Genomic DNA, 23,571 nt, shown 5'->3' with positions numbered 1-23,571 from the left:
TGTTTTTTTTTAAGATTGGGATATTTTAGTTCTGCATTAAACACGAGGCGTTTTAGAACTTCTTGGAGTTAACATTGGAGGTGGAAATGGAGCCTACAGCCGTGCTGTCTAGACTAGGAAGTCTCCTTTCACCACCCAGACTCCGTGTAATCGTTTAGCAATAGGAAAACTGAGAAATATTCATGTCAGTTCCTGTAGCCAATTTCAGGATTGTTTGTAGGCTGTCTTTGGCTTAGCTGAAGAACTTCAGTTGTCAGAGAAGATGAAGTATTGCAAATTCAACACCCCTAGACAGTCATCATCCAGACTGCTGTTGTCTGTGTCCAAGACTGTTGTGTGAAACTCTATAAAGCTCTTATTTTCATAGAATCAGAATCCCAGAATGGTTTGTGTTGGAAGGGACCTCAAAGCTCATCCAGTTCCAACCCCTTGCCATGGGCAGGGACACCTTCCACTAGAGCAGCTCCACATCCCTCTTGTGGTGTTGTCCCAGAGCTGGACACAGGACTGCAAGGGGGGGTCTCCCTGCATCTCAAAGGCTTTTAACATACGTATGCATCCTCGGAAGGAGGGCGACTTGGCTGGTGGTGCCAGAAGAGACTTGAATGCTCCCTGTGCTCAGAGTACAGGAGAAGGTAGTGAATATTGAAAGTGCTCATTGGTGCTTGGATGGTGGAAGTACAATGTGCCCATGCTTTGCAGGATGAAAGGTTCTGTGATTTTGTAATTCATACAGACCTTCCTGGGTGCTGTGGTGGCAGATCACCTCTGAAGGTCGCATCTACGCTGATTTGCAAAGCTGTGTCCCTGACACTGTTTTCAGCAGCTTATCTATCACCCGGTGTTCCTAGTCAGATAAGCTTTGTGGTTTGTAGTAAGGCTGTCTTAAGTGGCAGAAAGGATAGATACCTCTTTATGCTGTGGCCCAGCATTTTCATCTTAATTTGTGCTTATGTGCTGCTATCCAAAAACTGCTTTCTGATGCAGTAGCATTAGGAGAAAACAAACAAAAAAAGCCCAAACCTGCTTGTTGAAATAAAGCATAGAGGGCTTCTGCTAAAGGAGGCATAAGGTTTTCTGATACTGGGATTTGGGGAAAACCAAACTAAATGTGAAATGTGGCCTTGAAAGTCTCTGAAATACCTGTGTGTATTATCTACAGCCTGATTGCCGCTTCAAAAATACAGATGCAGAAGGGAAATCTGTTGGTGTTCCTGGAATAGCTGAATAGGGGCAAATTTCCTGGGGCAAATCAGTTGCTGCTACAAATGGATTTTAAAGGACTGGAAAGTTAACTGGGAATTGGCAGGTAATTTATGGCACTGGAAGAGGAGCCACTGGGAACCAACCAGTGAGCCTGTGACTTGGGAAGTGTTAGTAGGTTAACCATCTTCCTCCTGTAGGCATCTGGGCTAAAAAAAGCAAACCCCACGATCTAGAAGGATGAGTAAGCATTATATCACTGTTGATTGTTCCTCAGCTCTCCCACACAAACAGGTCTTAGCCCATGGCAGCATACTGCTGAGAGCTGCTGTCAGATTGGCAAGCAGCAGCTTTGGTGTGAAGCCTTCCTGGAAATCTTTGATCCTCTTGGTTAAACAACATCATTTCATCCCACTGTCTTAGGAGATTGTTCACAAATGTCATTTATGAAGTTGCTTTGAAATTGCCTGGATTTTTCTAGCCTTGAATATTTGATCTCCCTTAAAAGCTTTCTTAGGTAATTGTGCCCTGGCCTGCTTTGGAGTGCAATGAAACTTTTAGTCTGTTTATTCTCACACCACAGCCTTGGGAGGAAAAGAAATGCCATTTGCAGGGGAGATTACTAAGAAAAGAAGGTGACAAAGGGTGAGGCTTCTTGTAGTTAAAACTAACAGCTTGCTGCCATCAGAAACAGCGATCTCTGTCACTTCTGTTCCATTCTTACAGCAGGAAAACACCTGAAAAATGGTGTTATAAGTTCATGACTGGTTGCCCTAATCTGGGACACAGTCTTTTCCCTGTCAGTGGGTGAAATGCAGATGAAGAGGTTTGTAAACTGGGCCGAGGTAATGTTTCTCCAGCCACTTCAAAGTTGCTCTGATAATCATTATGTTTGCTTGCAGCAGAGCTTTGTTTAACAAGGCACAGCCTAATGGACAGTTTTGAACTCTGTGTATCGTGCAACAGAAAGGAACAATTTATTTGATTAGGAAGCTCTCCAATTGAATATTGGCTTAAAAAAAATAAGCAGTAGAAAGACCCAGTGGGAATGTGACAGTTGGTTTTCGTTGTCCAGTAGCATTTTATATATGTATTTATGGTTTGCATGACTATTTTAAGCCCTGTGTATTAACTACAGTTCCAGTCTAAAAGACAGGACAATAACAGCTAGCAAATGGAACTGCTGAACTGCTTCATCCTTCACACACAAATGATGGGGTATGGACCATACCCTCAAACCACCCTCTCCCCTGCGTGATGTAGGTGTCAGGAGTGGTGGGAGAGTGATGGAAGTGGATAGATTGCCTTTTTCCAAGAAAGTCCTGTCAGCAAATTTAGGCTTTTTAATTAGCCCCCCCTTCCCCTAAGGTGCACATTGCACATCTCTCCACAGTTTCAGTTTCAAAACTGAAAGAGTGACCACAAAAGCCTACAAGCTCAGGGTAATTGTTATAGCAGTAGTGCTGCGGGAAGTAGGAGGGGGTGCTGCTCTAAAAGAAAATGAAAAACCAGAAGTACAAGTGAATCCTTACAGCAGTCCGAGCCCTTAAAACATCACAGTTCTCTTAAAAGCTAATTCCTCTGTTAGAAATAATTGAGTGGCAAATGCCCTGAAAAGCCAGATCTCCTGGTGTATTTCTCTTGGCTTTGCTCATGAGCACTAGACCAACAGGCTGCAAAGACCTTCCTGGACTCTGGATTAGACCCAGGTAGAAAACATTTAACAAGGAGTGGCCTTTGTTATACAGGGTGATCTGGGAATCTATCTGCAAGGCTCTGTCACGATGCGTTCTCAAAGGCTGCTGTTTTGCATGGCTAATGCAGTGGATTTCTGTTATTAGAGCAATACAGGAATGTTGAGGTTTGGGTTTTTTCTTCAGAAGGTCCTTCAATTTTTATTCCTCTTTTAGTTAAATAAATGAAGGTGATTATGAAAAAGGAATCTATCTTCTTCTTGTCCATTCTTCTCTAACACCATTATAATAGTACGTCAGTGTCTCATAGTCTCTCTGGGCTTATCTTTGTAATATAAATGGATGCATTTAGGTATTCTCCCCATTTTGCAGTTTCAGTAACAGAAGTATGGAGAGAATGAAAGATGTTTTTAGGTCTCCCAGTGAAAGTCTGAGGAGCAGCCAGAAATTGCCCCCAACTACCAAGTCCCTTTGCTGGCTTCGTTGTTGGCCCATGAATCTTTCCTCTCTCTCAAATATTGCTTCCTTTTCTCTCCTGACCTACTCATCATTCCTGTCTTGTATCATCAGAAGGTAGGACAGAGATTTATATCTATGGGTAACAACCCTTTTGTGTGTGAAGTTTTCCTGGTGGCATGTTTCATCAGGCCCTGGGCAGAATAGGGAACATCCAGTGTAGAGTTAGTTGTCTGAAGACTCAGGTCACCGTGCGTGTGTGCCAGATCTAATTTTGGAAGCCTGCTAGCAAAACAGATTGCTGAGGAAGTTGCATAATAGTCATGTCAGATTTTGACCCCAGTTTGGACAGATGCAATTTATGGAGCTGGAAAGCAAAATGAAGTGTTTTGACAGCCCATACAGCAGTTTTGCCTTCTGCCGGTCTGTTACATTACAGTGTGCACCTGCAGCCCAGAAACCACCCGTGTGCTGGGCTGCATCACCGGCATCATGACCAGCAGGTCAAGGGAGGGGATTCTCTGCTCTGGGGAGGCCCCCCCCTGCAGTCCTGATCCAGCTCTGGGGCAACAGCACAAGAGGGACGTGGAGCTGCTGGAGCGAGGCCAGAGGAGGCCCCAGAGCTGCTGCGAGGGCTGGAGCAGCTCTGCTCTGGAGCCAGGCTGAGAGAGCTGGGCTGGGGCAGCCTGGAGAAGAGAAGGCTCCTGAAGGGGAGACCTTAGAGCAGCTCCAGTGCCTAAAGGGGCTCCAGGAAACCTGGAGAGGGGCTTTGGACAAGGGCCTGTAGGGACAGGCCGAGGGGAATGGCTTTAACCTGCCCGAGGGGAGATTGAGATGAGCTCTGAGGCAGAAGCTCTTCCCTGTGAGGGTGCTGAGGCGCTGGCACAGACTTTTCCCAGAGAAGCTGTGGCTGCCCCATCCCTGGCAGTGTTCAAGGCCAGGTTGGACACAGGGGCTTGGAGCAACCTGCTCTAGTGGAAGGTGTCCCTGCCCGTGGCAGGGGCTGGAACTGGATGAGCTTTAAGCTCCCTTCCAACCCAAACCAGTCTATGATTACTCGAACTCAGAATATGACTAAGGTGTATTATTTGGGTACACAGGGTGTGTACCTCCTAGCATGCATACGAGTGGATGCTCCTGGTGTTCATATGTGCATCTACATTTGTGTGTCGTGGTGTGTTTGCACGGGGAGAAAGTCAATGTGTGCACAGCTCTGTCTGCGTGTACTTTCCCAGCGCCTACGAACAGAGAAAGCAAACTCACAATCAAATAAGCAGCGAGAGCAGGGGAAGGAGAGGGGGGGAGAGATGAGATTGCAGTTGATTACGAGCCTGGCAGCAGATGTGCTACACAAATCCAGCCCGCTGCATCCAGGCTGTTTCCATGGAGATGGAACGAGTCATTGTGAAGCTCCGGCACGCTCCCCCGTGGCCCCGGGTCCCCACTGGCGGAGAGGGGGAGACCCAGTGATGGGGAGCTCTGATTTATTTATCCCCCCCCCCCCGTCTGATGGTAGGATGCTCGGGGAGCAGCACTCACTCTTCCTCAGGAATATGGTTTCCCAAGATGCTAAATAAATGGGCAGGAGTTTCCCTGGATCGGGATGCGATTGGTTGCCGCCGCCCGGCCGTGCCAATGGGAGCCCGAGTGGCCCTCGGGTACCCGCAACATAAGCAAAGCTGGATGCTCGCCCCAGCGGCGTGGGGACGGGAGAGCGGGCAAAGGTGTGCGAAGGAGGGGGTCTGCTCCTCTCCCATGGCTATGCCGAGGACGGATCTCCATAGAGAGCTTCACCGGAGACCATCTGCCGCTCGCGCGCGCTGTGCCTCCCGCAGAAAGCAGCATTAAGTCATCCGCTCGCTGTTGTGTGGGAGGTGAATTTGTCGTCGGGAACGATGGAGCTAGGGGATCTCTGTAAGTAAATCCGTGTACTTTATCCTGCTGTTTCAGCCCGGGGAACAGATCGGTGGGTGATGCCGAGGTAATGGCAAAAGCAAGAAGCAGTAACAACTGCAAATAGCATGAAGGATTTCTCGGGTTTGTTTCGCGGGTAGCAAGATGTGTTCTCCCTAATGGTTTCAGGCATTGGACAAACTAGTTAGCCGTGTGCTTTGCCTCGGGTGGTTGTTTAGCTTAATTAAGATTAGTCTGTGAAGGATGCTGTATTCTCCCGAGGCATTTCAGAATGCCTCTGTGTTTGAATAGGAAAGCAAACCACACGGAGCGGAATATTGCAAGTCTGAGGTGCCCATATGTAGTCGCGGTGTCGGTGTAATAATAACAGACACGTTATTACTGTGGTTTGTCAAACACTAGTTTAAACCCTGAGCCAAGAAAACATGAGTTGCTCATCGTTCCTCACTGTGTTCAGCACAGGGAATCATTGCTTTTCCTACCTTTTATCTTAGTTTGTTGGGAATTTTCAAATTCATTTGTTCTTTGGAGAAGGGTTTTAAAACCCAGATGAAATTCAAAAGCTTTCCTGCTTGTTGATGAAACAGGTGAGTACATGTAAAGTGTGGAGTTTCCTTTTGCACCATTGCGGGGCATGAGTTAGAAGTTGATTCCTTTGCCTGTTGGGACTCTGCTTTTGATTCTGTAAAGCAGAAATGGTATATTTAGAAGGGGGAGGGTGTGTGTGTGTGCAAATCTGTCCCCCTGTAGCCCTCTGGGGTTACTTGAATTACACCAGCCATGAATTCAGCTCAGCATTGTTCATGTTTTATCAGGTATTTGCCGTTAGACTGGGAGCTTTGCTGGATGACTCTCTGCTTTAACCCTCTCAGAGGCTGTAGTCATCTGGCTTGTGAAAATACATGGGAGAAAGGGCAGAAATAGGAACAAAAATATTTAGGAACAAACTTCCTGTATTTTCACTCTGTGCCTGAGCTAGTCATGTGTATCAGGAATTTTACAGCAACCAAACTAGGTGCAAACATCAGGTGAAGCTTGCTGCTTTTTAGGGATCCATTTTTGGTGTCTTTGTGGTCATTTTAGAACTAGACACACAGCTGCTTTTCTCCCAGTGTTGGGAGCTGCTGGGAAGTTACATTGCTGCCTGGGAATCTCAGGCTGAGGGGGTGATAATTTTATTCCAATATGGTTTAACTGGTCAGCTTTGCTTTGGACGTACTGCTTTGCAAGTTGTGGCAGGAAGGTGTGTTTGTGGAGCTTGTCCCTTCAGCTAAAGGAAGCGGCATCGCCCCAGAGTTGATGCCAAAAGGAGTTGTCAGTGTTTTCAGGAACTGTTTGATCAAAATAGATCAGAAAATACAGAACATAGAATTCAGTGCACCAATACAGTGAGAGTGTCTGTTGGTGAAGGCTATATTAAGCTCCTCTCTGTGTACTTTTGAGTGTTTAACCCAATGTATCACAAATGCAGGAAGACCCCACATTAAGCTTGAATTGTTGCCTTTTCTGAAGACATAGATGTAAGTTGCTTTTCCCTGTGTTTCCCAGGGGTGTTTGGGCCACCCCTTACTGAAATGATGGCCCCAGGCATCCTGTGGCACTGAGCTTAAAACCAATGTCATTTCCCTAATCTGTGCAAAAAAAGAGAGAACTGTGAGCTCTTAGTGCAATACTTGGTTGTGTTTAGCAGTGCTGCAAATGCCAAGAATGAAATTTCTGTAATGAAGCAGATATTTAGTTGCTATGTCACCTTCCCCAGGGGCTCGTATCATTCATTTGTGTTTACTTAGAACCACGGGAGCTGAAAACCCCATCACGTACAGCAGTCTAGGCAAAGAGGTGTGCCCACTCCCCATCTTGGAGGTGAATGCTTTGATCTAGGCTGAGATACTCTGTAAAAAGCTGAGTGAGAGCCTGGACTCTCGTACAACTGGGCATGGTTGGTTCTGACTTAAGGCTGGTTATTTTGAACACCTTTGGGATGCATCAAAACGATGCTCCATTGCACTGTTGGGTGTTTTTAGTTCTATACCTACTACCTTCTGCTTGATTTTCTGATAGATAATGCGAAAGCCTAGGAGAACATTGCCTTCTAAGGTCACCACAATTCTAAAGATGATATTCCAGGTCTTGTTAGCACTCCAGGGATCTAGTTCAAACAACATAAACCTCTCAAGTTTAGTCACTAGCATTAGGCAAATACTGTGTGACTGATAGATTTCCTGTATCTCCCATAACCTTGTTTGAAGGGATTTGTTCGCTTGTCTATCCCTGTGCATTAGCAGATAAAGGGAGGGGGGACGGGGAGGGAGAGAGACAGCCTGTAACTGCTGAGCTTTGGATAGTGCATCGGATCAGTCTGTCTGAGGGCTTCAACCCACAGTGGTGCCTGAGGTAGGAAAACTCGTGTTGCAGTCAAAGCCATGCTTGCATTAGATTTTTGACCTGATGGCGCAGAGAACAGTTGCTTGTCATTACTGCTTGGGGATGATCTATGTGGGAGAGGCATTACAGATTCCCAGGCTATAAGAGTTCCAGCAACAGAGGAGTGAGTAGGCTTCAGTGAGAGCTGTGGCATGCTGGCAGCAGTTGGGAGGATGCAGAAGCTGAAAAATGCTGTCTTGGAGTAGCTTTAATTGGTTGCATTGGAAAACACTTGGTTCAGTGGACTCATATGTCTTCTAAAATGCTTGGTGCCAGACCAGATTGGCATACCTCCATTGACTTACATGAGAAGCCACCAGACCTTGATCCCATCTTCAGTTTTATGCTTACATTTTTCTTGGAAGAGCAAGGTTTTTACAAAGGCAGCAGGTTGTTTTTCCTCTCTGTTTCCCTCAGCAACAGTCATGTTAAAAACCTGGGTGGGATGGGCATTGCACGGGTTTTTACTTGTTTCCATGGGCTTTCACCTTAATGGGTTATCCTTCATCTGCTCGCAGAGCTCATTCATTGCCAGGTTGGACAGGACTTGGAGCAACCTAGTGGAAGGTGTCCCTGTCCGTGGCAGGGGCTTGGAACTAGATGACCTTTAAGCTCTCTTCCAACCCAAAGCAGTCTGTGATATTTTAGTCTATGCTGGAAGCGTAGAGCAGAAATCCAGAAGAGAGGCTTTATGTGTGTCCAGAGGTACTGAATTTGAGTATTTCATTCTTTCCCTGGACCTTAACCCTTCTTCAGTCTCAGTAAAAACGTTGTGGTCATTCATGTACTGGGTAAACAGATTCTAGAGCCACCAGTCTTCTGTTTTGCCTCAGTTGTATTTTTGTTTTCACCCCTTTATTCAAGTGAACTACAATTCAAGTGAGCTACAACTTTTACACAAGCTGCAAACCAAATACTCTTCTTGAGTTGGCTCAATGTGTTTACATCCGAATGAATTGCAGACAGTCATAACTCCAGATCAGACTAACTCTGCTTGAATGAGACCAGTTCATTATTTTTGTGTCTGGAAAAAAACATTTTCAGGCAGAGTTACTCCATTCTAGGACTTGGCTTACGTAGAGCATCATGCCAAGTCACAGGAAGCTCTCACTCCTCATTCAGTCCATGCACCCTCGCATCACACATGGCAAGCGCACACAACAAAGCAACACCAAGCACAGAACAAAAATGGAACAGCAGTAAAACAAAGAGGAGTGACTCGTGAAAAGCCCATTGATTTGCTTGACGCCCATTTTGTTCGACATTGTGCAGCGCTGCTCTGAAAATTCCTGTGCGTCACCAAGTTTTGAGAACAATGAGAACTGTCAATTCCAGCAGATTTTACAGACCTGTCATTATTCTTCCATTGTCTTGATGCACTAAGAGGCATGCAGAGGGGGTTTTTGGCAGGAGTTCAGGAGTGGTCTTATAAAGAGGAATTGCATGTCGCTACCTCATGTCTGTTGTCATTTGCAATAAGAGTTTAGCCCGGTGCAGGCCTATAGAAGCATGTCTGCCCCCATCTGAGCATGCTACTTCAATTGGTCCTCATTTATTTGGTCTCTTGAAAAAGATCCACAAGTACAAATCACCACTTTTTACCGTTCTTAACTGCAAAAATGTAAAAGCAAGAAATTGTAAATGTCTTTCTATGTGTTGAGTTCAGGTCTTCCCAAGAACTCGAATACTGCAAATTCCTTTTGCTCTGCTATGTTGTTTTGCCCCCCCAGTTAAGAAGAAGCAGCACCACACACCCCACACTCCCCATCCTTAGGAACTACAGGAACTGGCACAGGGTGCCCAGAGAAGCTGTGGCTGCCCCATCCCTGGCAGTGTTCAAGGCCAGGCTGGACACAGGGGCTTGGAGCAACCTGCTCTAGTGGAAGGTGTCCCTGCCCGTGGCAGGGGGTTGGAACTGAATGAGCTTTAAGGCCCCTTCCAACTCTAATCATTCTATGATTCTACAGCCCTTCTTAGAGACATGCCCCTGTGAGGAGAAGCATGATGGGAAGAAAGATTGGTTTTGTATCAGGGAGACTCAATTTTAAGTTCTTTATTGAGAATTAGAGGCCAAGTAACTGGACAGTCTTTTTTTTTTCCCATGCTTACTCTTCCCAGAGTAGCATCATCTGCATGCATACCTCACCCAAATAAAGTTCCAGTACAATAAGGGTCATGACACTCACTCTGAAAATGAAAGTATGAATTATGCATTCTTGGCATCAATAACTTGCAGAACCCATAAGTTTTGCAGTAAGTCAGCAGCATTTTGAGAAGTGTGCAGGGCACACATCCCTTTTTTATGAACTTCACACGAATTCTGGCCAGTTTCACAGCTTAAGAATTCAGTGGTTTCAAAAAAAACCATGTGAAAGTCAGACCTCAGAGGACACACATGACCTCCATAGAAACTGGAACTTTGATTAGCTGTAGTTTGGGCGTTTGAAACTCCTATGTAATGCACAAAATCAGTCTTGTAATGGGGTGAAGAAGGAGATCTTTGTATTAATGCTAGCACACTGTCAAATTAATACATCAAATAATATACTCTTATCCTGAATTGGTGGACTGCTTTTATCAGCGCTTTTGATGTGGCAAAGAAAGTGCTTGTTCCATAGCTACAAACCCAACTCTCTTAGTCTTCCCTTGTCTTTGAACTTCGGTTTCCTTAAGACTTGGAACATGGTGATACAGAGAGCAGCTTTCACAGCTAGGTACTTCAAGATTCACATCCAAAGGCATATTAGAAGCCACACAAAGGGATTTTCTTTTAGATGAGGTTTTCAAATATCTGTTAACTTTCTGGCTTGACCTCTGGATTTGCTCCCAGTCTGCATTTAAAGAAAACGAATCTACCCACATATGGTTATCTCCAGAAAGATCAAAGCTGTCACTGTATCCTGACACCGGTGAGAATGAAATGGATCTAAAAAAAAATAGTGGGGGAAATGGTGAAAAGATTTGAATGAGTTCACATTTATAAAAGACACGCACCCACGGATCTTGGGAGCGAGGGGAAGACTTTCGGGATTAGCTGCAGCTCTTCTGTTTGGAAGCAGCAGAACGTTCCTTCGTTAGCCTCACCAAGGTAATTAAACAGGCTTGAAAACACAAACAAAAATAGATTTCCTGGATCCCTACAAATACAGCTCTGCGAGTGCTTTGCTGTGGAAGTTAATAAGGTTCTAACTTGAGACTGGGTTTTCTGCCTGGTGCCTAACAGAAGCAACTGCAAAGGATGGTGGTATTCTATGCTGCCTTTGGAGCCCCTCATCAAGGTGTGGTGTCTTTCCTAGTTTCCACCCTTCTCTGGCAAAGTGTAAGCTGTCATAGATTACCCCAGCTCCATTGAATACTTCCTGAAGGACTGCCATGACTGTCCGATAGGAATCTGCAGAGTGAGGAATGAAGCTCTGCTCATCCACTTGTGTTTCCTGCTGTCCTGTGTGAAGGCAGCAGAGTGGCTTTGCAGAGCCTGTCCATCCTCCATTTAGACACATGATGGGTATAGTGCATAGCAGAGTCACAGTGTGCATTTTGTTGCTTTTGTCACCACCACAAGGTTATCACCTCTGCATCTGATACTTCAGCATGATGCTGAGGAATGTTGTGGATGGAAGAAGCTTGCTCTGTAAGAAAACTATTTCACAGTCCCTGTATTTGACACAAGGGGTTAAAATGTACCTGTGGCACTAGCCACAGGGAAGGGAAGGGAAGGACCACAGAATAACCAGTCTTTTCTCCTGACTCTCTCTGTGCCTTCACAAGAGACATTCTCTCCCTGCTCCCCATACTCACCTTTTGTAGGGTGGAATGAAGCCATTTGGCTGTCAGAAGCTCCGCTCAGCTTTCAGAAAAGGGATCCCTGATGAGAGATTCTTTATGGTCTGTTCAAGCTCTCGGTGCCCTGCTTTGAAACAGCTACAGCTGCATAGAGGTACATGATGTCCATGAAATCTCTCACTTGTACATGACTAGGTGTTTTGTTGCATAGAGTAATAGGCAAAGGCTTGAGTTAGAAATATGTCTGATGCTTTGTGACTGCAATGAGAAGTTGCATTGTATTTATATGTTAATAGTTGGTCTTGAATTTTTGTGCTTTTAAATGCCATTATAACATGGTTAAATATTTAATAGAAGAGTGAAAAGTCTATTCACAATTATTTCACAAATAAATTCCTTTGTTCTCACTTCCCAACTTACCTTTTAAAATCCTCTGTTCAAATTATCACCCTATCTCAAACAGCAAGATAATGTTTTGGGGTTATGCTTAGAATATCTTAGGTCCATTTTCAATTGCAAGTGGAATTATGCTCATTTCTATTGGTACAGAAAAGGTACAAGTGAATCTCAAAATCTGTTCTGCTTGTTCGTGCATGACATTAGGTATCAGCTCACCTTTGCATGCGAGATTTCCATCATTTGAAAGTCACGGGACCTCTGCTCCAGACTGAACTTTGCACCAATCCCAATAACAGCTTTTACTGCTAAAGGTTCTAGACCAGCAAATTTCAAGGCTTTGAATTTGTGTTATATATTTAAGGTATAAGCTAGAAACATCTAACCATGAATTTCTTTGGCGGAGTAAATATCAAGTGTTTCAGGCATGTCAGATCTGAGCATTAGCATTTATCATTGATTTGGTAAGACAAACAGTCACTGGATATGTGTGAGATTTTGGGGGTTATAAAGGACTCTGCTGCCAGATTTCAACCAAGAAGGAAATAGACACCTTTCTAATTCCGTTAACTGTTACTGGTAATGAATGAAACAGTGTTTTTTTCAGTCAGAGATGCGTGACAGATTTATAATGTGGAAAGTATAGGAAAGGCCCACAGCTAATTATATGATTTTAAATTTAAACACCAGAGCTCAGTTGCAGCTTGTTCCACAAGTTTGCCTGAGCTGTAGTTTAACGGCTTTATTGCACCAAAATCCCAGAAGTTACTGCAGTTTGAAATAGTGGGCTGCCGAAAGATGGTCAGAGTGTGTAGTGCTTGTGATTGTAAAGAAATGTGCCCATTTCATCATGATCTCCTGCACAGATACCTGGGCCTGAATCCAGATTCTTCAGATCATGCCCTTGATCTGGTGTCTTCATCATTGCCTCTGCATCATTAGTACTGGCAAGCTATGTAACCTAGTGAGGGTATGGCGCGTCTCTGATGCCACAACCCATTTGGAGCATCTATTGGTGGCCAATGCCACAGAGCACCCATGAAAGGTGAATGCAGTAGGTTGGGTGGGTGGTGCAAACTCAAGAGCTGCTTAAAAGGAACACCAGTGCAGAAGGAGAAACCTTGGTTGTGTTGAAACAAGTGCTAAAACTCCCATGGGTTTCAGGCTGGTCGCTAAAATCAAGGAGTTGTCTTCCTCCTGGAGTGGTCAAATTGTCCTGTGAAATCAGTCAAAAGGCAGCTCCTCCTAAAGAAAATTAGAGATGTCAGAGCTCTATGTGAGTCAGTTGCAAAGCAAGCAACAACTTGCATTATCAATATATAAAAAAAAGGATGTTTGTTCCACCAGGGATAACAGCTTGTTACTTGCTTTGCTCTCAGGATTCAGGGAGAAAGGAAGAGAAAGAAAGTACTTGTAGCCAAGTTGGCTGCTACAGTCCAGCAACACAGTCAATCAAATCGCTTCCTCATTCCCAGTCATTCTGTAATAGCACTGATTTATCTCGCTGCCATGCAATTGTCTCCTGTCTATAATTGCAGTTCTGTCAAAAGAAGGCAGAGATTTTGCTGAAAACCTGCAAGCTCCTCTTACCAGCAGCGAGCAGTAGGAGAGCAGAGTAAGACTTCCTCCTTTTCACTGATGCCTATAAATAGTCCTTGCTAACCCTAACAGCCTCAAAGACGTAGGGAATCTTTTTTTAAAAGAGAAGAATCCACTGTTTTTTAAAGTCACATTGACTCAGCAGAAGTAGATGTGTAAGGTTTAGATCATGACAGGTTGATAATCAAGGTAATCAAGCCCTGCTGTGAATGTTTAGCTCTTTAATTCTGGCTGTAACATTTAACATTTGTTTTAACCCTGCAGTGGAATAGCACCAGTCTTGGTGTGACAGCCAGAAAGGAGGCTCCTACAGAGTCATAGAACAGTTTGGATTGTAAGGGACCTTCAAAGGTCATCTGGTCCAACCCCCCTGCAATAAGCAGAGACGTCTTCAACTAGATCAGGTTGCTTGTATATATTAAAACAAATAATGTCTTATTTACAGTTTTTAAAATGTAGTTTTCTGTACCTCCAGTTTTCTCTCTGTGTGTGAGAGAGGAGATAGTTATCCAAAGCGGATTTAATTTATATCTAAGAATGGATTGCTTCATAACAGATTCTGTAGTTCTCCTTTGTGCTAAGCAGAACTAGTCACAGGAGCTGTTGTATGGATTTCAGTGGGATTACTCCAATATGCAAGTGCTGTGCTAGCATGATTTGAGCTACTTCAAAAAGTGAATGAAGTTTCTTAGGAAAGCTGAAACCCTTGGTCTCGGCGACAGGAAGCTTATTTTAATATGATACTACTACACATGCATCCAGTTAGGAATTACTGGAAAATGCAGATTGATGCAATAGGAGGTGATAACCAGAATGCTTGGCGTTGCTGATGTAAGAAGAAAAATGGTTTGTTCTGTTATAAATAATCAAGGAATGCTTCACCTCTTGGTTTGCCCTATAGTCCTAGAAGACTTCTTACTAGTACAGTTCACAGGCTCATCCCCGGAAATGTAAATTTCTGCAGCACACGCAGATCTCTCTATTGCCAGGTTATTTTTACTTTCCCTGTGATTCTAGGCAGACTTAAAAGGCTTCAAAAAAACATAGCTAAATTAATACATGTACCATACTGACAAATGTAGAAGTGAAACAAGGCTGTACAACAGCCTAAAGATGTTACCTACCATTCAAGTTATTTTCCTGCTGGTATCAGTCTTGAGGAGGAGTTGCATTGGAAAATATTGTACCCATAAAAAGGTGTGAGTTTGAAAAGGAAGAAGAAGAGCATATTTCTACTATTCTATGCATTTTCAGGTTGGATAGAAAGGATGGTTAAACTGTGCGTGTTTTACAGCAGTAATTGATCACTTGAGATTCTGTTTGCTTTGCTCTTAATCCTGTGGTGATTCGGGATCCTTAACCACGAATTTCTAAACATGATAATCCAAATGCACTGCAGTCAGTTGTGTTGGTCTCATCAAGAGCCACACTGGGCTTTCTGGTCTTTAAATAGTAAGTGGCTTCACCTAGCAGCCAGTTAAGTGTTGTTGGATTTGATTTTAAATGAGTTTGCCCGGTCTAATAGTTGGTTTCAGTGTAATGCTTAGATGTCATGCTTTCCTTGGGGTCTTTCGGGGATGGCTTTACTGCATCATGAAAACCATCCCTGCTTAGGAATCCCACCCTTGACAAAACTTCACTTAGCATTATAGAAAAGAGCTTTCCTGTGTAGGCTGTTCGCTTTGCAGTTCACTGTTTCCCCGAGTGCTTTGTTTTAGTAAGGCTTGCCTTGTCGCAGGGAATAAGAGGGAATACCTCATGGTAACCATCAAAGAGTGCATTGCAATATCAAGCAGATGTCCTACCCTACGCGTTCTAGGTTGTAATTAGGAAGAACAAGAAAGGGAGACAGTTCTTGGCCATATTGCTGAACAACCCCTTCCTCCCCCAAATGCTGTTAATGAACCTTCAGAATTAGGCGGATCTCTTTTTAAATACTAAATCATATGGCCTTACAGTCCTGTCAGTTTTATTTTAGAAATTCATTCCTAAGATAAAGGAATTTAGAAGCAGAAGTACCAGGATAATGCTATAAAGCATTTCTAGACATCTGTATTCTAGATGATCTTCAAGGTCCCCTCTAACCAAAACCAGTGGTCCTGTTTAAACAGTGCGAGTATCAGGAATTAGGCTGTGGATGTTTATAGATGCCATCCAGTAGCTTTTCATTGACATCAGCGGGTGCCCAGGTTTCCTCCAGCTTACCCTTAGGAAAGGGTAATAAATTCTATATTGGCAAAATTAATAACTGCTGCTCTCTTCTATCATGTAGATTGGCAAGAGGTCATCTCTTCTGGAGATCTTTAGTCTACTTCCTTAAACCCAGGATAATTAGTAAAGGGACCTGTCTCTAAAGCTCTGGAAAGGTGAACCAGAGCTGCTCTGAGTGTTACCGCAGCAGAATGATGGCCAGAAAGTACTCTGCAAAATCCAAGAGAGGAAAGCAGGGTGCAAGTCCTTGCAGTGTTTGAGAGCAAAGAGTGAACAGTGGGGAAAGGCAGGACTGTAAACCCAAGATTTGTTGTGGCTGTTTTGTAGCTGGCAGTCTGTGTTGTGAAGGGAAGAGGGAACATTTATGCCATATCCAGAATGGAAATACCAAGACCAACCTTGAACAAGAAGGTATTCTTTGTATTTGGCATATTTTATTAGCTGAGGACACCTGTAGTTAAAGCACTACGATTCTAGTTTCTTAAGGGAGATGTGAAATTTCCTTTAACAAAAGTGGTTTTGTAGAGAAGCAAGAATAACCAGTGCTATGTGCTAACTCTGAAGGCTTTCCTGGTATTCAGTTAAACTTATTTCTGGCTCACTGGGTCCAAATGAGGGCTGTCTTCCTTCAAAACTCATGTATCAGTGTTAAGAGCCAAATTTGGGTCTGAAAGAGCTAAAATGTGGGTAAATTATTCTTTATAACATGTGTGAAAATATATGATAGACCATAGCTGGGCACTGTTAAGGCTTAGACTAGACCAGTGATGCCAGTTTGGTTGTCGATTGAGTAATGTTGGGTCGAGTAAAAGCTCAAGGTCATGGGCTGCTTCAATGTTATGTGATTGGGGTGGTCCCACGCCATGACCAGAGCCAATGTGTCGTCCTCCTGTGCATGTATCCTCTTTCAGAACAAGATGCTGTGTCATGGGAACGCTTGCAGGTTAGCTTCTTGGGGAGGGAAGAATGAGGGAACCCTTAAGAGAAGGAGAAGTAGAGGGAACAGGCCATATCTATTGTTTTGAAGGCAGTAGGTAGGTCACCTTCAATTAGGTGTCTATTACAGGGGTCTTGTTTCTACAAGAGATGGGATAGGAAAAAGGATTTGAGTAATTTCTGTATCATTCACATTTTCCAGTGCTTCCAGTTGGGATGCATTAGTTCATCAAAACAAATAAGAGACAGTGTAACATCTTCACCATGTTGGCTAAATAACAATCATCTTCAAGAAAGGCGAGATTGGAAATAGAAGAATAAGCTACCAAAAATGTGCCCCTGAGTATAAAAAGTGCTGAGTCCTGGGATGTTTCTGCTGTTAGTGTTTAGCCTCTCCACCTCCTTTTTGCTTTTTCTAGCTTAATAGTGGCAGCTGATACAATAATGGGCTGCTGCACAGTTTTACACCTAAGGTACACAGCCACATTTAGAACCTGACAGTGTTCCCTTTCTGGAACAGGAGGACTGCTCGCAGCCCACAACTGAAACAACTGGCTGTAACACAGAAAGCTGCTTCATTATAGAAAAATAAAACTGTTCTTCAGCTTACAGATACATCTTAAGAATTTGTTAAAAGAAAGCAGAAGAAAACTATTCAAGTAGACAGACGAACAAGCCTCAGAGTACTTAACCGGATCTTATGGGGTTTGAGAATATAAATTATTTAAATTAAAAGTCATTTGAGACAATAGAAGAAAGGGCTCTGACAACAGCAGAGGGAGCAGAATAGAAATGGTAATGTTGCTGTATGTACCTGCTTGCTCTAAAAACAGCAACTGAAAGGAGGAATTTGAACTAAACTCTATGAACATCCTTATAGATCTTACTAATGGATTGTTCTGTTCCTCTCCCAGTTTCTCTTGACCCTTTTCTGAGGGTTAAATTAATCCCTTGTGCAGCTCAGCTGAGGGTAATGAAGTTGCCTCTGGGGTACCAATGTAGCCCTTGGGTTTGATCTACAGAGATCTGAGCCTCTATTCTTCACTGTATTTTCAGGGAGTTTTATTTATGTTGGATTAATCAAAACCATCCTCTCCATTCCCCAACCTTATACACTCTTCTGTGTAGAATAAAGGAGGTTTCAGTGCCTGGCCTCTCTCAGCCTATCCATGTCTAGCAGAGAAATAGTGGAGAACTCTGCTAATGGGGGGAACTTAATGACCCCAATCATGTTTGTGAGCAAAAAGTGTCATGCTCTGATAGAGCTGACGTGGGCAACATTAACCATGTGAGGGGACGGTTTGGGTTCCTCCAGTCTGTTGCTTGTGTTTCTGGAGCTGTTGGTATTGCTTGCATTAGACCAGAAAGGCAGAGTCTTGTTTGCTGGAGGTGAAGCAAGGCATTAAACCATCTGGTCATCTGGAATTTGATCTCAGGTAGATAGTGTGAAATGCCTGTTCCAGTTCCTATCTATTAGATTTTTAAAAGGTTTCAAACCAGATGCTTTTTTCTTAACATTTAAATACATTACTGTCCACAAATAGTACCAGTTTGGGGTCCAAAATATGGCTTTATCCAGTATAAGAGACAGATTGTAAAGTGGTCCAATGTTGCCTTATTGTTCTGAGAATTTTGTCCACAATAACTTTCCTCTTTCTTTTCTTCCTTTGACAAGCTTTTCTACTTCGCTTATCTTTTATTTCCACATTCTATTCTATGATTCTTCTTTCTATCATTCCAGTGTGCACGTACCACATAGTGGCCAAGCAGAGGCTTTGCTGGGCATCGTCAAAAGCAAAATAGCATTGAGAGAGGGAAGCTATGCTCTTGAGAGCAGAGCGAGAAAGCGTTTGGCTCCTTTACCTCAGTGCCATGAAAGCTAGGTGGAACCAGCTAAATCTGCCTTTCCTCTGCCCTTTTTCTTCTTTAACTCTATATGAATTGGGGTTTAAGCTGGATTTAAAATAGCCTGTGTATATTGATTTATTTCTTCACAAATCGTGAGTCTTGGCTCATCTGGCTTATCGTAAGCATTTCAGGTCAGTGTTCAGTAACAGCAGAGACGGACAGGGGCTTTTTGTCATGGATAACAATGGATGGCTTCTGACAATGTGGAACTCTCCAGAGGTATGGAGAGCACCATTGTACTGAAATTTCAGAGAAGTTAAGTCTTCTTACGGTCAAAACCAGCCTGTGAACACTAAAAGGGAATTTACAGGAGGTGCTTAACACATACCAGGGATGTTTCTGATGGCCAGGCTGTGTGCTGGTCCTTTGCTGCTATAAATGTTGAATTACTCGACTAGCATCTGTCAAGAGGGTATTTTCAGACCAAGGGAAGAGTGGGGGGCTAAGAAAGACTTCTTTCAAGGTCTGTAGTTGTGTTGGATTTGTTTTGCACTGATCCTAGAGAATGCTGGTTAATGTAAGTCATTTTGCATTGCAACACTTGACCAAGGCCTATAATCATGCCACTACTTCAGCTGTGTCTGATTGAGAAGTCCCCAGATTAAGCAGAGTACTTAGGGTGAGGAGTCCCCTCTTTGCCAGCTGGGAGGCTGAAACCAGCTGCATTCTGAAATCTGAAAGGAACAATCTGTGAACTGCGTTATAAAATGGTCTCTTCTTCATTACCCTAATCTCATAAGTATGCTGAAGGCTGCAATCAGCTTTTTTTTTCCTTTTTCTTTTAAATCAGGCACAAGAAAGGAAAAGAATAATTTATATTGAACTGAAAAGGATCAATTGGGTCATCCAGGTCCCATCCCTGGAACTCAGTATTAGACATTACAGCAGAGTTGACCATTAAACTTCTGTTCCATCTGTTTTGTTACGTGCTTCAGGACACATATCCGAATGCCCTTTAAACCATGTAGATCTACATGGAGAACTAAGTGGCCTATACAATGTGCCATCCCTTGATCAAGGAGACTGCTTATCTCAGGATTTCATTTATTAAATTAAATAGTCTCGTAACTAAAAATTACATTTCTTAGATGAAGTTCCTAGGTAATGCAGAGAAAGGCAGAAGTATCCAACATTTTCAGTTGCTCTCCTGCATCTTGTTCTCTTAGCCCAATGTAGCCTTGGTGTAAATCCTGTGTGTGTGAGCAAAGCTCATCAATGAGCACGAGAGATACTACCTGTAGCATTAACTTCTCCTGTCCACTCTCTCAGATGTAGCAGTTGCCAGTCTTCAGTGCCGTGGCAATCAGTAAATAGGTCCATGCAACCTAAATACTAACACAGTGCGTAACTTCAGGGGATTGCCACCTTTCAGTTGTTTTTTGGTATTTTAAGTGAGAAAAGAACCTTCAGGCAGTATCCAGAGTATGGTGCTTGCCAAGCTTTTAACTCACCTTTATTCAAGTAGTGAAAATTAGTAATATCATGCCATCGGTACTTAAGCAGAATTTCTGAGTATCCATGAACATGTCAAATTCCAGTGTCGTTCTTAAACTCGGCTTATATTTTCTCATTACTATTCCCATGAAGTTTCTCCTCTTTTTAAGGAGTGTTCTTATTGCTGTGATCTCTTGTCAAAGCTTAACAAATGAGGCATGGCTTCACCAGCAAAGGCTTGGGATAGGGGCACTGTTTGCTTTCTGGTAGGATAGGACATTTATCTGATTGACACAGAGCGATAACTTAGTGGTAGCTAGACCAAATCTGGCAAAGCACAATAGCCAAATGGATATTGCGAATATGAAATTTGGTTAATAATGACAGGCTGAGCTGGGCTGGGTCAGCCTGGAGAAGAGAAGGCTCCTGAAGGGAAGACCTTAGAGCAGCTCCAGTGCCTAAAGGGGCTCCAGGAAACCTGGAGAGGGGCTTTGGCCAAGGGCCTGTAGGGACAGGCCAAGGGGAATGGCTTTAACCTGCCCGAGGGGAGATTGAGATGAGCTCTGAGGCAGAAGCTCTTCCCTGTGAGGGTGCTGAGGCGCTGGCACGGACTTTTCCCAGAGAAGCTGTGGCTGCCCCATCCCTGGCAGTGTTCAAGGCCAGGTTGGACACAGGGGCTTGGAGCAACCTGCTCTAGTGGAAGGTGTCCCTGCCCGTGGCAGGGGGTTGGAACTGGATGAGCTTCAAGGTCCCTTCCAACCCAAACCAGTCTGAGATTATCAGCTCAGCATTTTTGTTGTCAATCGCAAAGGATGACAGTGGACACCCAGTGCAGGAGACAAAACCAGAAACTTCTCCCCACACAATTAAAAAAAATTAAAAAAAAAAAAAAAAAAAAAAAAAAAATGGGGTCTTTTGTTTTCAAGGAATGTTAAAAATGTCACTTTTCATAATTGGGTATTTCTGCCTTGTATGTGATGTCCCTGCTTTGCACACCAGATGAAAGTCACATCTGTGGCTCCGTTTGTCTAATAAGCAGTTTTCCTGCAGGCTCTCTAATACTTCTCCTGAGGGGAGTTCACAGACCTTATCTAAGAGAAGGAATTACTTTGTTGTGGCTTTGACATGCTCTTTAAACAATACTCAAAAAACCATCTGAAACCACATTATATGAAGAGAATTCTTTTTGTGAGTCTCGGTGGAGAAAGTAAGAGTGAGAAATTTCCCTGTTCCATTGTCTGGCTTTGCTCCGTTTCCTCGCCAAGAGCTGGGAAGCTGGTTAAGTCATAAGGCTTGGTAATTAATATTAAAACAAACAAAAGCAAATCTAAAAGACTTTTTGCTGCTCTTCAGTGTCTCTATTCACCTGTTCTCATCACCATTTACATAGCTCCCAGACTGGCATGTATTTAAGTGATGTCCTACTTCCATTGGTATTTGCTGTACAGATCACAGAATACATTCCTCATCTGTTAGAATAATCCTTGTTCTTTAGACTACTTATTGAAAAACACTTACAGTGTTCCTGCTTTAAGCCCTGTGCTGCTTTCTCCAGCCCTGTCCTGTGAGCTTGTGGGATAGGCATGTTGCTAGCTGGTGCTGTTGCAGAGTGGTGACCTACTGGGAGCTGATCACTTAAAGTTGAACCCAAAGTGCTCTTCAGAGCTGGTTTCAAACCCTGAACCTCTCAGTGATTTATGGTAGCTGTTACACTCTTGCATTAGCTGAAATGGAAAGGGATACGGATTGATGATGCTGTGTTTGGTCACTATCTTCAATAGGATTTTATCTCTGGGTGTGGAAGAACTATTCAGATTAGACATTAGGCAGAAGCTCTTCCCTGTGAGGGTGCTGAGGTGCTGGCACAGGGTGCCCAGAGAAGCTGTGGCTGCCCCATCCCTGGCAGTGTTCAAGGCCAGGTTGGACACAGGGGCTTGGAGCAACCTGCTCTAGTGGAAGGTGTCCCTGCCCATGGCAGGGGGTTGGAGCTGGATGAGCTTTAAGGTCCCTTCAACCCAAACCAGTCTGGGATTCTATGATCCTATTTTCAGAAAATAGACCATTGAAAGCTCTGTGAGGACACTCCTAGGGAGTGATGGCCTTTCAGTAGCCAGTTGCACTACCTCGCACTGTCCTAGCAGTGTAATCCAGCCACTCACCTGAAGAAACTGGGACAGAAACCAGAGGTTAGTTCTTCCTTCTCATCTCTTTCAGGCGTGCCTGTAGTTTGTGATGCAAATGTCGGTCTGCAAGGAGCCAGGATTGAGGTCACCCATGCATTTCATTCCTGAGGCTTTGCTGTAGAATTCAAGTTCACTTTCAAAGGCAAACACACTGAAACGTCGCGTTAAAACTTCTGCCTTGCTTGAAATGAATGGTTATGGTTAGAACAGTAATGGCAGTAGCCACCTTTCCAAAAAGGAAGTGTTTTCGTTGTTTTGGGGTGGGGATGCCTGGGCTTTTGTTAACATTAAATCTCAGCTTGGTCTTGGCAGGGAAGTGCCATGCTGCTGCAGGAACAAGACAGAGAAATGGGCTTTTTAGGTTTAACATCCCGTTAGCATTCTGGAGGATCCCCAAGGCCCCTGGAAACCAGATGCATTCCTGCTGCAACAATAAGCGTAACCAACCCTTTCAGGAAGGGAACGTTTAAGGGGTGGGGGGATACATTACAGTATTTCCTTTTGGAAAATCCTGCTATTGACAAGAAAACCAGCAGGGTAACAGCAAAGATGGATTGCAAATTTTGACAGTGCCGACAGGTAAATATTGGCTTTGTGCAAACACGTTCCTATAAATAACCTGTCTGCTCAAGGAGCTCCCCAGATGGCAGCAGGGCTGCTGGGGTATTGATGTACCCACTGTGCTCAGTGCAGAAAAGCACAGCTGTCAGTTTTGCTGTTCTCCTTCTGAGGGTTGCTTCTGCTCCTGCTGAGAGCTCCGTGCCTTGTTCCCCGTTTCTCTTTTAGCAAGCCAAGATGAAGATTGAGAGTCCAAAAGAAATAATTTGAAAGAAAAAGCCTGCCAAAACAATGAACAATAAATGAACAAGTGCAGAGAGTAACTACAGAGAACGCAGTATGTATGTATTCCACACACCAGAAGCCAGCAAGAACCTGTCTCTCTTGCTCAGTCTCGGGTAATTTAATACAGGAGTGCTTTATAGAGGTCCAGGAGACCATGGGTGGCTTGAAGGGCAAGGAAGGCTTATGAGGGAACAATAAAGTGTTTGTACATCACGGGGACTAACAGGCAGAGGTATAGTTGAGGAGAACCTGATGCTCTCTTTTGGGAGGCCTTACAATGCAGGTGGAGGTTCTGCCAAATATCCCTAGCAGCTGGAGGTGACTTATAAGTAAATGCCAGCCAAATAGGCAAACACTTAAAATTGTCATAATGAGGTTTTTGGCTTGTATGACCCATTTGAGGGCAATCTAAATCTCAGGATTATGATTTTCAGACGGCAGAGTGCAACCACCATCTCATTAACAGAAATGTTGATTTACAGGCATAATATCTGGAATTGCTTTTTAAAGGGACATCTTAGATAGACTGTCTATCTCAGCTCTGTAAAAACATTTGCCTGTGGTGCAGGTTCGCTCCAAGGACTCAT

At 43.8% G+C, this 23,571-nt stretch overlaps 1 protein-coding gene across 4 annotated transcripts in view; it reads left to right on the top strand.

The window, feature by feature from the left end:
- ELMO1 (engulfment and cell motility 1) overlaps positions 1-23,571 on the top strand; it is a 278,325-nt gene that overhangs the window by 192,158 nt on the left and 62,596 nt on the right. Inside the window, exon 1 of one of the 4 annotated variants that reach the window (XM_030477063.1) lies at positions 4,788-5,267. The exons of the other annotated variants lie outside the window; for them this stretch is intronic. The gene's annotated coding sequence lies outside the window, so the exon portion shown is untranslated. Of the gene's footprint in view, positions 1-4,787; positions 5,268-23,571 lie in introns of those variants that run through there. 4 annotated transcript variants of the gene reach the window in all.

Source organism: Strigops habroptila, chromosome 1 (assembly GCF_004027225.2).
Source record: "Strigops habroptila isolate Jane chromosome 1, bStrHab1.2.pri, whole genome shotgun sequence".
Taxonomy (NCBI): domain Eukaryota; kingdom Metazoa; phylum Chordata; class Aves; order Psittaciformes; family Psittacidae; genus Strigops; species Strigops habroptila.
Note: the sequence above shows the minus strand (reverse complement) of the source record. Positions and strands in the feature narration are given on the sequence as shown.